This window comes from Bufo gargarizans, chromosome 9, assembly GCF_014858855.1.
Source record: "Bufo gargarizans isolate SCDJY-AF-19 chromosome 9, ASM1485885v1, whole genome shotgun sequence".
NCBI lineage: Eukaryota > Metazoa > Chordata > Amphibia > Anura > Bufonidae > Bufo > Bufo gargarizans.
The window spans coordinates 19304942-19323754 of NC_058088.1; positions in this window are offsets into that span (position 1 = coordinate 19304942).

Consider the following 18813-nt stretch of genomic DNA (forward strand, 5'->3'; position numbering starts at 1 on the left):
CAAACTCCCATTCCATTGCAAATCTTCTAAATTGCAAGCTTGAAAACTGAGGGCCATTATCAGAGATCACTTTATCTGGTTGGCACCACTTAATTGAGGTTTCAGTGGACAAAAGTCCGAATAGTGGTCAACTTATATCAGGTGTTCTTTGCCCGCGTAGTTGAATAAGTCCATACTGATGATCTGCCATGGACGTGTCGGTATCTCGTGCAACATCATAGTTTCCTTTTGTTGGAAGTGGGCATATTCATTGCAGATGTGACAATTACTGACAAAATCTTTGATTTCACCTTGCATGTTAGGCCAGTAAAGAGTATCACGAGCTTGTCTGTAGCATGCTTCACCTCCAATGTGGCTAGAGTGTATTCGTGATAACATCTCCGCTCTCAGCGATTTAGGCACTATGACCCTTGGGCCTTTGTACAAGATACCATTTTGTACGCTGATGTCATCTCTGAAGGACCAATATTCCCGTAGAGTTGCAGGAATTGCTAGTTTATTATCTGGCCATCCACTCAAGAGAACAGATTTCAGAGCTTGTAACGTTGCGTCACCGTCAGTGTGTTGTATGAGTCGCTGCAGACGCTGAGCAGTGACATCAAGATAGTCGGCTCGATTGATGTCGGCAAAGAAAATGTGTTCCTGTTGCAGCTGACAAATTGTTTGACGCTCGTGCTCTCCTCCAGGTGCCGGCTTATAGACCACATTGCTGCAATGTAAGCATCATGCTCTGCAAACGCTTGGGAGCACACAAAAGGGGCTTCTTGAATATGGCTATCAGAGGTTTGTGGTCAGTCTCGGCTGTAATAGAGTCCCGCCCATAGAGATAATGATGGAAGCGTTGGCATGCAAATACAATACTTAAACATTTCTTCTCAATCTGAGCTCAGCTGGTGAAAGAGCTCTGGACGCATATTCAACCGATATTCAACCGGTTGACCTTCCTGCAAAAGACAACAACCCAGGCCATTTTTGCTAGAGTCACTTTTTATGGCAACAGGCTTAGTGACATCATAGTATTTCAACACTGGTGCAGAGGTCACCAAGCGTTTGATATCCTCTACCGCCTGGTCATGTTTGGGAAGCCAGTGCCAAACCGCATCTCTGTCCACAAGTCGTCTTAATGGCTCACACACCTCAGATAAATGTGGCAGGAATTTTGCTAGATCTGTCTGTACTGCTTTGGCATCAGCAGGCTGTGGCATGTCCACAATGGCTTTAATCTTGTCCGGGTCAGATTTTAAGCCTTGTGAAGACAGGATATGCCCATGGAAATGGACTTCTTGCACCTTGAACTGCAATTTCTTCACGCTAAGCCTCAGCATCACCTGTCTGCAATGATCTAGTAGCGCTATTAACTTTTCGTCATGGTCCCGCTCAGCTTCTTCATCAGTGTTACCACAACCAACTATAAGAATGTCATCAGCTATTAGCTCAATTCCACAAAGCCCACTCAATAGTTCATGTTGTTTACGCTGGTAGACCTCTTGTGCCACGGAAACCCCAAATGGAAGTGTCACAGCAACTATCTCTGGCTGTGACCTTCCGTCCTTGCTCGTTCGGCGCTCCTCGCTGCAGTTTCGTTTCTGTGTGTTCTTTGTGATTCTTTATGGGTTAACTCCCCTGTGCTCCTATCTGGAGTTAATCCTCTCTGTCTGCTCCATGGGTGTGGCCTCTCTGCTGCACCCATGGAACCTGTATATAAGGCTGAGGTTGCCTCAGTTCTGGGTCAGCTCTCCTGGTGTGTGTTGTCTTGTCCTGCTCCTAGTTTGTACTCACTCTCCCATGCTGCTGACCCATGGTATCTATGTCTGTCTGTGCTCTGTGGGTTTCCTACTTGTTCATTGCCGTCCTCTTTCCTGTGTTTCTGTTATCTGTTCTGCCAGTTATGTTTGAGTCACCTTGTGTGTATTCATATGTCTCTGTTTAGCAAGCCCTTGCTGTAGCGCGCCTTGCTGCAGAGTGCTATGGGCAAAGCCACGCAGTATACCACTGGTGGAGCTAGTCCTTCTCTGCTCATTGCCACTCCTGTTCCCTTGCGTGAACTCCTGCTTGTGTTTTTAGTTGCCTGTTTGTTATGTTTGCCTATGTACCATCGGTACCTTCTGGTACCTGTTGTCCGTTTGCTCCTGTTGTCACTGTCTAGTTCACGCTCCAGAGTGGACCCTGGCAACTCCCTGCGGCAAAGCCTAACCCTACCATCTGGAGCCCTAGTGAATACCAGGAGTTGCTTAGTCATGCCCCTCTGGAGTATTACTAGACAGTGGCGCAGTGGGGGTTTTCCTCCAACTGTGCGGATTGTACATAAAGCTCTCAATTTCCCTGTGTTTCCCTCCTTGGATTCTGTTTGTGCAATAAACTCTGCTGTGACTGTACCGTATTGCTGTATGTTTTTGCTTGACGACACGGAGGTCTCTCCTGGGACCTCCAACTCGTGACAGGAAGTTTAAGCCATCTCTTTCTGCCCAAAGGAGTCCAGAAAGTGGTCATGTAACTGCTTTTTTCATCTAGTTTGTACTGTAAAAAGGCATCTCTTGCATGGACTAGTGTGAAAATACCCGCTTTTGGAAGTTTGTACAGAATGTCATTGAGTGTAGGCATTAGGTAGTGTGACCGCTTCAGGGCCATATTCAGGAACTTGGGATCGATACAGATTCTGATCTTTTCAGGCTTTCTGATAACCACCATGTTGCTTATCCAATCCGTGGGTTCTGATACTGAGGTTAGACGTCCCTCAGCTTCATACTTGTCCAGTTGTGCTTTGACCTGTGGCTTAATAGCTATTGGTACATTCTGTGGGGCACATTGAACTGGTTGAATGGCAGGGTCAAGTTTAAAGCGCACTTCCCTCGGAACAGATACTACCGGGCCCTCAAATACATCACTGTAGGCCTCGTCAGAGATTTCGGTGGCTGATTATCAACATAGTGCAGCTCAGCAGCAATAGTGACCTGCAGCCGTCCCAGGCGCTCACATGTTGGACCAGATAATAGCGGTTTCTGATCAGCTTCCACAATCTCAAAGTGCAATTTGTGCACACAATCTCGTATGCTGCATTTTGTTTGGAAAAGTCCCAATGATTCCAATATTTCCCCTGAATACAGCTTTAGTCTAGTGCTGCTAGGCTGAAGGGCTGTTTTGGGCGCCAGTTTCATTTTGTCCTCATTACATCACATGTTGCACCTGAATCCAGCTGACAAGGTTGGATTATATTATATAAATTGAGGTTTACAAACCATTTCTTGCCTTTTGTGTTTACAGCACAATGCATTCTGAGGAGTAAAGCATATCAGTGCATAACGGTTGTGCTTCCTCAGCACCAGGCACCTGCTGAATTGTGTGTAGCTTCCTTACTTTCATGTCACGGGAGAGACCCACCCCTTGCAAAGTGATTTGGCTTACCGCACGCAGTACAGAATTTCCCATATGCAGGGCACTTTTCTTTCACACGTAAATGCTCACTGCCACAATACTCGCAGGATCCGGGCTTCTGCTCAGGCGAGTTGTGTGAGCGACTCTCGTGCTGCTGTGAAGAGGCTACATTGTGTTGTCAGTCGTCTTATCCTGCTCCATAGCTTTCATATGCTGGTCAGTAAGTTCTGCGGTGTGACATATCTCAAGCGTTTCCTCAACAAGTGGCGGCGTGTGTTTTCATCCATGATACCCAGAACCAGTTTATCACAAATAAGTTCATCTCTCACAGCTTGTGTGACAAGTCTATCGATTCACCGGCGTCTTCTTGCTTGCAGCAGCCAAATATATATGACATTTTTTCGAAGGCCTGAAGAAAGTTTCTAATGCATCCAGGATGGCTTTGGTGTCCTCTGTAGGGTTTAGATTATGCTTGTAAACATGGAGGCCCATCGCTGCCCATCACCCTCCTCCTCAGAGTGGCTTCTCCTTTAACCCTGTGGCGAGACAGTAGTCATCAAACTCAGTTTTGAAGGTGTCCCAGTTATCACAAACGTTGCCGCTTACCCTTATCGGCTCAGGCAGCGGAATGCTGTTAGCCGCCATGATGCTGCTATTGCTTGCGTCAAATGCTCAAATCCACGGACAGGAAGCACGATCACGCTGCAAGGCTAATGTGCAGAAGCAGCGCAGATCCAGATACTTCTGACACCATGTTTCATGTGATGTAAATAAGCGCAGCAGGCGGGATTACTGCACAGGAGCCATGTTGGTAACATAGCATCAAGACAGGAGCAACTGCCACAAACGGAAAACAGGAAACAGGAAGTGGTCACCAACATAACATCCATAACAATAGCCTGTACATCATCAGTCCGCTCCTCATCAATATACTCATCAGTCCGCTCCTCATCAATATACTCATCAGTCCGCTCCTCATCAATATACTCATCAGTCCGCTCCTCATCAATATACTCATCAGTCCGCTCCTCATCAATATACTCATCAGTCCGCTCCTCATCAATATACTCATCAGTCTTCTCTTCACCTTTTTCGTTGTTTTTTCCCGCAGTGCATCTAGAAATTAGTATTTTTTTAACATTTTCTGTACATCTCACACTGGAACATTTCTGTGTTTAGTGAAACAGTACATTTTTTCCCTATTACCCCATGATTGTTTATGGGATGGTCTCCTGTGGACGAGCCCTGTCACATCTGAAGCTGCTTCGGTTTCCGTACCTTTGGGGATCAGCTTGTATTGTCAGGGGAAGCTGTAGACGGCCATTGTTCTCCAGTGCAGGGAAAATGTAGTATCACAAGATGCCCATTAAGATGAATTTCGGACCCTGAAATACATGGACGTGTCTGGCCTGACAGGTTGAGAGCAGTTGTATATTAGCGGATCTCTGCTCCGGTTCATAGGGAAGATTCCTAAGCAGACGACCCCCTCTATGTAGTCCGTATACCTTAAAGAGCACTCATCAGCAGGATCCACCCTGTAATACCATGCGTACTGCCTGGTAGAGTTGATCCTGCAAATTAATAAGTGTTTGTGGCATTTCTGAGAGAAAAAGATGTTTATTCCTTATGCCATTGAGGCCGTCAGTGCACCGAGGGGTGGAGCCTAGCCTCTTGGCTTCTAGTGCTGGCCCCGCCCTCTGTGCACTGAAGCCATCATCTGCACCGAGGGGTGGAGCCTAGCCTCTTGGCTTCTAGTGCTGGCCCCGCCCTCTGTGCACTGAAGCCATCATCTGCACCGAGGGGTGGAGCCTAGCCTCTTGGCTTCTAGTGCTGGCCCCGCCCTCTGTGCACTGAAGCCATCATCTGCACCGAGGGGTGGAGCCTAGCCTCTTGGCTTCTAGTGCTGGCCCCGCCCTCTGTGCACTGAAGCCATCATCTGCACCGAGGGGTGGAGCCTAGCCTCTTGGCTTCTAGTGCTGGCCCCGCCCTCTGTGCACTGAAGCCATCATCTGAAAGCCTTCTTTCTCGGGTACACCGCAACTGGTTTTCACAAGATGGGTCTCATTTGATTCAGCAAGATCAGCCAAAACCAAGCAGTATGGCTGGATTAAAAGTGTTGATCCTGCTGACTGGGGCTCCAACATAAAACATTTCCCCTAAGCCAGAAATTGTTATAAAATAATTTTAAAAAGCTATACTCGCCCATTTAACCCCTGCTTCTTCCTGGTGTCCTGATCCTCCCCATCCCTGCAGCCATGATGTCATCTTGCTGGCTGCAGTGACGACATTCCATATACGCGGATACTTCTGCAGCCAAACACTGGTGTCAGCGGTCCACGTCACATGACTGCTGAGGCCACTGATTAAGACATATTAAGACTGATGTTTCATCACCGGTCTAGAAAAGAAGATTGTTCGAGCGAATTGCGGCAAATTTATTAAAAGGAGCACTCCTCGTTATAAGTGCGGTACACATTGGACCTCCCCAAAGCAAAGTCTCTGCCTGGTATGAGGAAGTGTAGTCTCCATGACGCTTCTATTCTAAAGCATTGAGGAATAAGGTGCCATAATCTGGTCCCGTAAATACGTGGTAGCTGGTCGTTAAAGGGTTAAATGTATATCCATTATAACTGTATACGAGATATAGTATAGTATATGATAAGACCAGCACTGAGAGGGTTAATTGTGGGTGTACCGATGTAAAGGATTATCAATATTTGGACCAATAATACAATTACAATGAGCTTCATGGATCCTCATAGACTGATAAGTGAGATAAGGAGGAGGCGGATATGTCATATCAGACTGGTCCTGCAGGAGATTAGTGGAGCCTATATATCCATCCTGCCCATTGATATGGTGACACCGCCACCTACTGGTCCTAAATGACACTGCAGTATGACGTGCGGGATTCAATTGAGGGACATAGGGACATAGGGACCTGTAGTAAGGAGGTGTCATCCTATAACCAGTGATACCATACAGACCAGTTTGCATGACTTCATTAACCCATTCATGTCCAGGCTCTCCAGGACAGCGCTGCCCCTTATTGTCCTGCCTCTGATTACATGTCCGTTTATTGCTGTCAAATAAAAATTTCCTTGTGAGGTTTCCCATGTTTCATTGTCCTGTTTCCTTCTGGTTTTCCTGTCACACGCAGTGCGCTGTGATGTCATCTCTCCCCTGGGACCCATGATATCATCGCTGACATGACATAAGACATTTCCTTGTAAACCGAGGTGGCGGGTGTTGTCAGTCATTACATCCAGTGCGGACCCTCCGCGTCACCATTATAACCCCGTGTAGTGTAATATCATAGACTTCTCTGAGAACCCAGTTATAATCTGTCAAGTATGATACAGTGTATTATATCCGTGTATCATCCTGAGTATTATACTGCGTATTATATCCGTATATCATCCTGAGTATTATACTGCGTATCATATCCGTATATCATCCTGAGTATTATACTGCGTATTATATCCGTATATCATCCTGAGTAATATACTGCGTATCATATCCGTATATCATCCTGAGTAATATACTGCGTATCATATCCGTATATCATCCTGAGTATTATACTGCATATTATATCCGTATATCATCCTGAGTATTATACTGCGTATCATATCCGTATATCATCCTGAGTATTATACTGCGTATTATATCCGTATATCATCCTGAGTAATATACTGCGTATCATATCCGTATATCATCCTGAGTAATATACTGCGTATTATATCCTTGTATCATCCTGAGTATTATACTGTGTATTATATCCTTGTATCATCCTGAGTATTATACTGTGTATTATATCCTTGTATCATCCTGAGTATTATACTGTGTATTATATCCTTGTATCATCCTGAGTATTATACTGTGCATTATATCCTTGTATCATCCTGAGTATTATACTGTGTATTATATCCTTGTATCATCCTGAGTACTATACTGTGTATTATACCACTGTACCCCATCCTGTATATACCACTGTCCTATATACTAGTGCCACCTCCTTGTATCATCCTGAGTATTATACTGTGCATTATATCCTTGTATCATCCTGAGTATTATACTGTGTATTATATCCTTGTATCATCCTGAGTACTATACTGTGTATTATACCACTGTACCCCATCCTGTATATACCACTGTCCTATATACTAGTGCCACCTCCTTGTATCATCCTGAGTATTATACTGTGTATTATATCCTTGTATCATCCTGAGTATTATACTGTGTATTATATCCTTGTATCATCCTGAGTATTATACTGTGTATTATACCCCTGTACCCCATCCTGTATATACCACTGTCCTAAATACTAGTGCCACCTCCTTGTATCATCCTGAGTACTATACTGTGTATTATATCCTTGTATCATCCTGAGTACTATACTGTGAATTATATCCTTGTATTATCCTGAGTACTATACTGTGTATTATACCCCTGTACCCCATCCTGTATATACCACTGTCCTATATACTAGTGCCACCTCCTTGTATCATCCTGAGTATTATACTGTGTATTATATCCTTGTATCATCCTGAGTATTATACTGTGCATTATATCCTTGTATCATCCTGAGTATTATACTGTGTATTATATCCTTGTATCATCCTGAGTATTATACTGTGTATTATATCCTTGTATCATCCTGAGTATTATACTGTGCATTATACCCCTGTACCCTCCTATACCCATCCTGTATATACCTTTCGTCCTCTGTACCAGTGCCACCTCCTATCCCCATCCAGCATACACCAGTTGCCCGCTGTGCCCCGCGGGTGACCTGTATCAGTGGGAGAAGTCCGTGCGGTTCAGTATAATACATGATTATCTGCTCAGACACATGAGCGCAGGAAAACTCCCATTGTGTATCATACAAAGAAATAGTTTAATCCACACAGACTTGACCTTTACAGTGAGAGAGATGGAGACATAGCAGAGAGGGCTGAGGGGGATGGCGGAGGGGGCGCGAGGACTCGCTGCGGGGTATGTGAAAGACTTAAGAAATGTAGAGAGGGCACCAGAACCGCTCAATGTAGCTCAGAGAATGTACTTATGGGGAGGTGACTGTTCCTGGGACCTCCAGACATCAAGTACAATGCCGCTCTTGTGTCCTCTGCTTGTATTCCATGGGTGGCATCTAGAATTGTAGCTCAATCTCATTCGAGTGACCGGCAATACCAGACACAGTCCATAGACAAGGGGGGCGCTGTTTCTAAAATATAAAGCAGGTGTTTTTTTTTCTGTAGACATCAAACTGGCAGACCAAAGCCGTGGCATGTGAGACATTAGTCTCCAGGCTCCGCGCTGTATACAGGCAGCTCATACGGCTACAGCGTCCTGTCATGCCGACAGCTAATGGTCGCTTTCTGATACCGTACTCACTGATCTCAAGAGGCTGAAGGAAAGAAAGGTGGTCCCATAAAAGCGTATATATCTAACTCTGAACACCAACTTATTATGCTTACTGTACACACATTACATTACTTATCCTGTACTGATCCTAAATTATACTCCAGAGCTGCACTCACTATTCTGCTGGTGCAGTCACTGTGTACATACATTACATTACTTATCCTGTACTGATTCTGAGTTACATCCTGTGTTATACTCCAGAGCTGCACTCACAATTCTGCTGGTGCAGTCACTGTGTACATACATTACTTATCCTGTACTGATCCTGAGTTACATTCTGTATTATACTCCAGAGCTGCACTCACTATTCTGCTGGTGGAGTTACTGTGTACATACATTACTTATCCTGTACTGATCCTGAGTTACATCCTGTGTTATACTCCAGAGCTGCACTCACAATTCTGCTGGTGGAGTCACTGTGTACATACATTACTTATCCTGTACTGATCCTGGGTTACATCCTGTATTATACTCCAGAGCTGCACTCACTATTCTGCTGGTGGAGTCACTGTGTACATACATTACTTATCCTGTACTGATCCTGAGTTACATCCTGTATTATACTCCAGAGCTGCACTCATTATTCTGCTGGTGGAGTCACTGTGTACATACATTACTTATCCTGTACTGATCCTGAGTTACATCCTGTATTATACTCCAGAGCTGCACTCACTATTCTGCTGGTGGAGTCACTGTGCACATACATTAAATTACTTATCCTGTACTGATCCTGAGTTACATCCTGTATTATACTCCAGAGCTGCACTCACTATTCTGCTGGTGGAGTTACTGTGTACATACATTACATTACTTATCCTGTGCTGATCCTGAGTTACATCCTGTATTATACTCCAGAGCTGCACTCACTATTCTGCTGGTGGAGTTACTGTGTACATACATTACATTACTTATCCTGTTCTGATCCTGAGTTACATCCTGTATTATACTCCAGAGCTGCACTCACTATTCTGCTGGTGGAGTTACTGTGTACATACATTACATTACTTATCCTGTGCTGATCCTGAGTTACATCCTGTGTTATACTCCAGAGCTGCACTCACTCTTCTGCTCACACATTTATGTTGGGATATATCTTGAGTCACAGAATCTTTTGTACTACAGAGCTGTATTCACAATTCTAACATATTAGCCAAGCCCCTGCTCTACATCTCATTACTCGTAGAACAATTACACTTCCCAGAATGCAAATCACCAGTACAAGTTTAACATCCCAGAATTGTGTTACTACACGCCTATACCCTGCTACTATCTTCTAAGAGCCTTTATACTGTCATCTGATGTAATTTGCATATAAACCATGTTAAATGCAATTGTTCGCAATTGGTCTGTGGAGAGGTGGGCTGGTTCCACATCCTGCAGTTTGGGTGGAGAAGGAAGTTAGAGTGAGTGTAGCCCACCCCCTGCTAGGGGTAGGGTGTGTGTGTGGAGCTCCCCTGCACAGGGAAGACAGCAAGGACCTAGTCTGGGCTGAGACTTGGCCATATACCCAGCTTCAGCACCTTCAGCTCAGCTGGATAAGGAAAGCAGAAACTACAGACAACCTCCAGAGTTCCAGGAAGAAAGCATCCCCTGAGAATCCGTCTGCGAGCTAAGTCCAGTGCCTAGGAGAAGCCTATTCCTCCTCAGCTAGTCTGTCCCCACACAGCAGAAGGTACCAGATAAGTGCAGAACCTAACTCTGCCACAGTTACAGAGCCACCAAGCAGACGTTTTATCCTGCAAGCATTACATTTAAAGCAGAAGTACTCCTTCCTGCCAATGATTGCCAAAACCTGCTGGGACCAAGAGACCAAAGCTGTATACTGCTTGGATGCAAGTTATTTCAAGTAAAGCAACATTTGAACTTCACCTAAAGATCTGGACATCAATTATTCTGCCAAGTTCCTCTATTACTCCTACTATCACTACACTAAAATTTATTGCAAGTGAGCCAGGAGTCCGGCCGTACCCAGGTAGGAGACACCGTGACACAACTACCACCAAATTACAGAGACATTATAGGCCATTACACCACTCTGGCATTCCTAATCTGGGACGTGCGTTATAACAGCTTGGAATGGCCCTGGGACAGTACCCTGCGCACGCTAAAAGTGGCATCAGCGAACCCGTTCCTGGTCACTGCAGTAAGTGGCGTCACGAACAGGATGGAATTGTGTGTCTAACACTACTACAAGGCCTAAGAACTGTGTCAAGACCCTGATAATTGACTTTATTGCTTTTATTGCGGTGCGAGAAAGCGCTAAACAGTGCGAGCCAGCACTTCAAGGGTTAATTCGCCATATTTCTGTAATGGCGCCACTTCTTCATGTCCTTCAGAAGCGGGAAAACATAAGAACGCCATCTCAGGAGCGCGAAAATGCTAACTACCCCCTTCTAGAAGCAGGAAACCTAAATCCTGCCCAACAAGAACTTTGCAATGTGAGCCAAGGAAGTGAAGACTCCTCCCCTCAGGATCTGCCTTCACTTCCTGCATCCAGCATGACCGAGGAGCAAAGGAAGATGGTGCTCCCCATGCCAAAGTTGGACCAGATGTCGATCAAAGGCGAAACTGTTTATGAACAGTACCCACCAGAGATCCGGGTCTCCCAACTGATGAACAAGAAAGGCCCGTCTGTGTTTGCCATGATTCTGGAGGCTGCGGATTCCTCCTCAGACAGTGAGACAGCCGCCACTCCTGAGACAAAGATGGCCGCCATCCTCAAGCCTGCTCCCGCGGAAGCCGCCGTCAGACAAGCGACCCAGGTCCCGGAGGCGCCTATGTCCCAGATTACATCATCCACCCCACGACCGAGGTCTCGGCACAGCAGCAAACCGCGACCCCCGCAGAGTCAACTGCAGCTTCCGAGACCGCCGCGATCATGTCGCCCATCGCCTAACACCAGCAGCAGGCACCGGAACAGGCCACCCAGCCGCAACAACAGGTCATAGCCATCCCGCTCCCTGAGGCCCCGGTCCAGCCCGTAACTGCCCCTGCACCGCGCCCGGTGGTACCCCGATCACTCTATTAGGTCCAGAAAGGTCCCGCTCCACGCGCCGGCTGGCGCGGCGGAGGCGGCAGGAGTTTCCACTCTGCCGCCCAAGAGGACTGAACCCAGGCCCAGTCACATTAATCCTGAGGTCCCTCTTGAGATCACTCGCCATGCCCAGAGTCAATGGGAGTATGAAACGGCAGTGGAAGAGTAGGTTAAGCAGGTCCTGATGACCCCCGGCCAGGTGGCCCTAAACTAATCAGACGCACGGGAACTGTGTTGTGGTTCTCTGTGAAGAGAGGTGTTGGGTTCCTCCAAGACAATCATAGCGGGGAAGAACTATTTATGGGCTGTCGCTCCGTTAAACGGAATTACCTGCCAAAGGCCCGCCACAACCTATATGTTGGGGACCAGGTGGAATACACCCTGAAGCGCTCCATGCAGGGCCCCTTTTGCTGCAGGGATTACCCTCCTGGCCAAGCCACTATCCCCTACTATCACCCCAGAGGCCGGGCAGGAAGAACCAGGTTCTGCTGGGAGAGTCAGATGCCTGCAGGAAGCCCCGGATGGCCAGCTGAGATTCAGAGAATGAGTCCAACATGAGCCAGAGCCCCTTATCCCTAACCTGGCTGCACCCCCAACACTACAGGTGGGTCAGATTAACAACTCCATGTTGACTTTTAATCCCAGGGTACAACCCTATGTCCTACCCTGGAAACTTCTACAGGCACCCCTTGACTGCCTTCCAGAATCTCTTCAGCCAGAGGTTCTGCCTGTCTCTGCATCGGCAAGGTATTCCGGCTTGCAGCAGGTTACCACAGCTTTCTCCAGGCTGACTACTCTGCCAATTCCAGGAAGCACCACTAGAGGGCAGTGGCGCGCCACTACAGCCGCAAAGCTTAGCTACCAAAGGCAGGAGCGCCCTCTTATGAGCTTTAGCAGCTCCAGCAGTGAGGAGGACCTGCAAGTCCTTCTCTAAATGCCTCCTTCACTGCAATACCAGAACTTATGGGAGCCACAACACGAACTGAACTTGAAGGGTGAAGATCTGTTGGCCATTTGTTCTGTGTGTGTTGCCCTTGTTTGTTCTACACCAGGATGGACATGGTTTGTCAGGACTCCCCCCACTTCAGCAACTGTCTACATCCCAGTTTGTGCCAAAGTTTGCGCATTGTTTTATCCCCTTTTTCAGGTTTTTTAAGAGCCTCATGGAACTATGGTTCTCATCATGCTGCTTTTTATGTGTTTTTATAATATTTTATACCGTTCCTTGGATTACAAATACACCTCCTGTTGGATTGCAAGTGACTTTTGTTTGTTTCCAGAGGAAACCAAGAAACTGATTGACTTTTCTTTATGTCCACATTAAAGCACTTCAAGAAAAAGGACTCTTCATGCTTGAGCGTATTATGATAATGATTGCACTGATATTTGCATAATATCTTTGCAGTGTTATTTCCAACATGTTTACAGGTTAAGCAGCGTTCAAGCACTTATGCCCATCGTGTGTATTCTTTTCCAGGTGCCGCAGTGTGAATCTATGCACTTTTTTGTGAAATTGCACTAACCTTTGCACTTAGCCACATCAGTAGCACCTTTCTTTTCTTTACAGCTCTGTGCTCTTTAAACTGACTGCCTCTTTGGACACTTAATACTAATGGCCTATTCCTGGTGTCATAACCCAAGTACCCAGGTAGGACAAGTGGTAAATCCCAGGCAGGTCCAGCAACTATAAGAGTAACCCTGCTGCTTCGGGAATTGCTAGGGGAGTTATATGCCCCTCCTTCCTGTTTGCTATATGTGCCAGGATCGGTAATGGGACTACTAAACCACCTATCCTGTGATGTCTTCCAGTTTAGTGGGATTATTATACCCTCCTCCTGTGATATTGCCAGAAGCGTTTGGAGAAGCAGATACCTCCCCTTCTGTGCCTTTGCCTAAGGTATGGTGCCTCCGCCTTAGAGCCATTTAGCTACCCATAGTCACCATAGTGATCGAGCTATAAGCCTTAATTTCTGACTTTGGTGCAGGGAATGGAGTACAGGATAAAGCCACCCTTCTATTTGCGGGCATTTCATTACACAATGGTAGGATTACAGAGTAAAGACACCCCCATGCCCCTCTTTGGTATTAGGATCCAAAATACTTCAAAGTCAGTCAGTAATGATTGCTTGGTGCAGACCGTTGGTTCACTGGGTATACCGAGAGGGAAACTGTTAATAAGACACCCTACTCGTGCATGCAGGAACCTTAGGGTAGCTGTGTTTGTATTTGTTTGTCTTTAGATGTACTTCATGAAGCATGTTGTATTAAATTGGGTACCCCAGAGCTAATTTTTCTCAAGCCGAGGGCGGTTTGACTGAAAGTAAGGGGGAATGCAACACCCCAGAGTTGTGTTATTACACGTCTCTACCCCTCTACTATCTTCTAAGAGCCTTTATACTGTCATCTGATGCAATTTATATTATGTCCTCCACAAATGTACATATAAACCATGTTAAATGCAATTGTTCATGTAATTTGCCTAGTTACCAGTAGGTGGCAGCAACACATTGGCAGGTACAAGCTACAGTTCAGTGTATCTGAGCTGGAATGGTTTATTCCAGCTTAGCTCCCCCTCTGTGGAGAGGTGGTCTGGTCCCACATCCTGCAACATGGGTGGAGAAGGAAGTATGAGTGAGTGTAGCCACCCCCTGCTAGGGGCAGGGTATGTGTGTGTGTGGAGCTCCCCTGCATAGGGAAGACAGCAAGGACCTAGTCTTGGCTGAGACTTGGCCATATACCCAGCTTGAGCGCCTTCAGTTTAACTGGATGAGGAAAGCAGAAACTACAGACAACCTCCAGAGTTCCAGGAAGAAAGCATCCCCTGAGAATCCATCTGTGAGCTAAGTCCAGTGCCTAGGAGAAGCCTATTCCTCCTCAGCTAGTCTGTCCCCACACAGCAGAAGGTACCAGATAAGTGCAGAAGCTAACCCTGCCATAGTTACAGAGCTACCAAGCAGACGTTTTATCCTGCAAGCTCCACATTTAAAGCAGAAGTTCTCATTCCTGCCAATGATTGCCAAAACCTGCTGGGACCAAGAGACAAAAGCTGTATACTGCTTGGATGCAAGTTATTCTAAGTAAAGCAACATCTGAATTTCACCTAAAGGTCTGGACATCAGTTATTCTGCCAAGTTCCTCTATTACTCCTACTATCACTACACTAAAATTTATTGCAAGTGAGCCAGGAGTCCGGCCGTACCCAGGTAGGAGACACCGTGACACAACTACCACCAAATTACAGAGACATTATAGGCCATTACACCACTCTGGCATTCCTAATCTGGGACGTGCGTTATGACACCTTGGAAGGGCCCTGGGATTGCACCCTGCGCACGCTAAAAGTGGCGTCAGCAAACCCGTTCATAGTCACTGCATAAACTCCGCGCAGACACTGAACAAGCAGCTGAGAGGGCCTGTCTTTGATGTTCTTCGTGTCAAGATCTCTGATCCCAACCGTTGCAGCATGGTAAGGGCTGAGCTCATTCTTACGTGTACGGCAGGTTTCGTGGACTTCAATCCTGCGCACGAGGGGGTGAAATCAGTCTAGGAGGACCACGGAGAAGAGCGAAGACAATAGACACCCCCCCCCCCTTCCCAGGGCATTGGGCGATGGACATGTCTGCAACTACAACTTCGAGTTTATTCCTGACTGCCCCTCCTAATGAAATGAGGCCCATAGCAAACTTAGAAAAAACGGAGCACCCCCCAATGGGGCGATGAGGGCGTGAAAAATGGAGAAGTGAGATAAAATTGGAGAAGTGAGAGAATTCTGAGGAAATTAGGGAGGAAGAAGACACAAAAAGTGTCGAGAGGGAAAGTGATATGTGCGGGATGGTGGAAGAGGAGAGGGGAGAAGAGGAGGGCAGGAAGAGCAGAGGAAGGAAGCGCTGTGTGCAGGGTGAGGACTGAAGCAATAAGCTGGAAGGTCAGCGGGACATGTGAGATCTGCGTCTCAGGCCACGGCGCTGGGGGGCACAAAATGGGCATGATGCCACACACAGGGCAAACAAGAGGTCTCCTTGTCTCCTTCACCCCACCGCCACCTCCTTTCGCCTGAGATTCCAGACAGAGGGGGTAGCGCTGGCACTGACCTCCCTGCGTCTTCTGATATTTCCCCTGACATCTCCTCAGGACCCTCCTTGATGATGGGAAGTGAATAGTGAATATAATACAGAGTAATAGCCCCCCCACCGGGACCACCCGGGGCATGTGAGGGGCCAGGGACTGAATGACTAACATTATATTGTGTAGGGCCCCGCTGCTGAGGCTCAGGACCAGGCACTGCCATGACGGAGCACTTTCCCATAGGTTTTCTCAGGGGATCTGTCATCTTCAGTGAGGTTTTAAAGAGCAGGAAGGGGATGAGGATCCAGATAGCGAGTGTTTGGAGGGAAGGGAGATGGAGATAGCAACGTGACTCTGTGCGCCGAGCAGCCGTGAGCAGGGAGACCGCAGCCTTCAGCATCCGTCAGGGACACTTTAAGTCTGACATTGCGGAATTGCCTTGTGAGCGATTTTCCAATGTAATGTTCATACCGAGATTGCGCCCCCTACAGGCAAGACGGATCCCACACTGCACAATAGGCTTAACAGTGACAGTACCTGTTGAGGAGTTCTGCAGATCCATTAAGGGATCGCTCCTGCTGGAGGTCACTGCAGGGAGGATTCTGCTGGGGCCCATGCCGATCGGCAGACAATGACTCTACAATTCCAGCAGAGGTTTAACAAGCAACTATGCCTCCCCGCAGCAAAATATGTAATGGGCCCCTCTGCACCAGGACCACCTCCAGAACAGGAAAACGTTTGGAATATTTTGGTCTCATGAAAGCACATGTATAATGCACACAGTGATGTCAGAGTACAGGAATAATGCACACAGTGATGTCAGAGTACAGGAATAATGCACACAGTGATGTCAGAGTACAGGAAAAATGCTCACAGTGATATCAGAATACAGGAATAATGCACACAGTGATGTCAGAGTACAGGGAAAATGCACACAGTGATATCAGAATACAGGAATAATGCACACAGTGATGTCAGAGTACAGGGAAAATGCACACAGCAATGTCACACTACAGGGTTAATACACACAGTGATGTCACAATACAGGGTTAATATACATAGTGATGTCATAGTACAGGATAATGTACACAGTGATGTCATAGTACAGGAATAATGCACACAGTGATGTCATAGTACAGGATAATGCACACAGTGATGTCAGAGTACAGGAATAATGCACACAGTGATGTCATAGTACAGGATAATGTACACAGTGATGTCAGAGTACAGGAATAATGTACACAGTGATGTCAGAGTACAGGAATAATGCACACAGTGATGTCAGAGTACAGGAATAATGCACACAGTGATGTCAGAGTATAAGAATAATGCACACAGTGATGTCAAAGTACAGGAATAATGCACACAGTGATGTCAGAGTACAGGAATAATGCACACAGAGATGTCATAGTACAGGATAATGTACACAGTGATGTCAGAGTACAGGAATAATGCACACAGTGATGTCAGAGTACAGGAATAATGCACACAGTGATGTCATAGTACAGGATAATGTACACAGTGATGTCAGAGTACAGGAATAATGTACACAGTGATGTCAGAGTACAGGAATAATGCACACAGTGATGTCAGAGTATAAGAATAATGCACACAGTGATGTCAAAGTACAGGAATAATGCACACAGTGATGTCAGAGTACAGGAATAATGCACACAGAGATGTCAGAGTACAGGAATAATGCACACAGTGATGTCAGAGTACAGGAATAATGCACACAGTGATGTCAGAGTACAGGAATAATGCACACAGTGATGTCATAGTACAGGAATAATACACACAGTAATGCCAAAGTACAGGGAAAATGCACACAGCAATGTCACACTACAGGGTTAATACACACAATGATGTCACTATACAGGGTTAATATACATAGTGATGTCATAGTACAGGATAATGCACACAGTGATGTCAAAGTACAGGAATAATGCACACAGTGATGTCAGAGTACAGGATAATGCACACAGTGATGTCATAGTACAGGATAATGTACACAGTGATGTCAGAGTTCAGGAATAATGCACACAGTGATGTCATAGTACAGGAATAATGCACACAGTGATGTCAGAGTACAGGATAATGCACACAGTGATGTCAGAGTACAGGAATAATGCACACAGTGATGTCATAGTACAGGAATAATGCACACAGTGATGTCAGAGTACAGGATAATGCACACAGTGATGTCAGAGTACAGGAATAATGCACACAGTGATGTCATAGTACAGGATAATGTACACAGTGATGTCAGAGTACAGGAATAATGCACACAGTGATGTCATAGTACAGGATAATGCACACAGTGATGTCAGAGTACAGGAATAATGCACACAGTGATGTCATAGTACAGGAATAATGCACACAGTGATGCCAGAGTACAGGAATAATACACACAGTGATGTCATAGTACAGGAATAATGCACACAGTGATGTCATAGTACAGGATAATGCACACAGTGATGTCAGAGTACAGGAATACTGCACACAATGATGTCAGAGCACAGGAATAATGCACACAGTGATGTCATAGTACAGGAATAATGCACACAGAGATGTCACAGTACAGGAATAATGCACACAGTGATGTCAGAGTACAGGAATAATGCACACAGTGATGTCAGAGTACAGGAATAATGCACACAGTGATGTCAGAGTATAAGAATAATGCACAGTGATGTCAAAGTACAGGAATAATGCACACAGAGATATCATAGTACAGGAATAATGCACACAGAGATGTCACAGTACATGTATAGTGCACACAGTGATGTCAGAGTACAGGAATAATGCACACAGAGATGTCATAGTACAGGATAATGTACACAGAGATGTCATAGTACAGGAATAATGCACACAGAGATGTCACAGTACATGTATAGTGCACACAGTGATGTCAGAGT